Source organism: Egretta garzetta, unplaced genomic scaffold (assembly GCF_000687185.1).
Source record: "Egretta garzetta isolate BGI_Z169 unplaced genomic scaffold, ASM68718v1 scaffold1433, whole genome shotgun sequence".
Classification (NCBI taxonomy): Eukaryota; Metazoa; Chordata; class Aves; order Pelecaniformes; family Ardeidae; genus Egretta; species Egretta garzetta.
The window spans coordinates 33,348-33,713 of NW_009259306.1; positions in this window are offsets into that span (position 1 = coordinate 33,348).

A 366-nucleotide genomic window follows, 5' to 3' on the forward strand; every position below is an offset into this window, starting at 1 on the left:
CCCCCTGGAGCCTATACCCGAAAGCCCTATGGCCCGAAAGCCCCACATACAGCCCCACGGCCCTATAGCCCCACGGCCCTACAGCCCCACGGCCCTACCTTCCCTAGTCCAGGGCCCGACATTTGCGCTCACTCGCGCCAGAGCCCACGACCCAGACCAGAGTCCAAAATTGAGAACGTCCAAGGATTTCTCCCACACCAAAGGGGCCACAGCCAAAAGCTGTAGCCGTGCCTCAGCGGGACAACCTACCCTACCAAAAGCCCCACAGACCCTGGGGCTCAGGGCTTTCTTCTCTACCCCAGGGCTCGACGTGCGCACTCACTTGCGCAAGAGCCCCAGCCCTAGCCCTATTCCCGGGACCCAAAA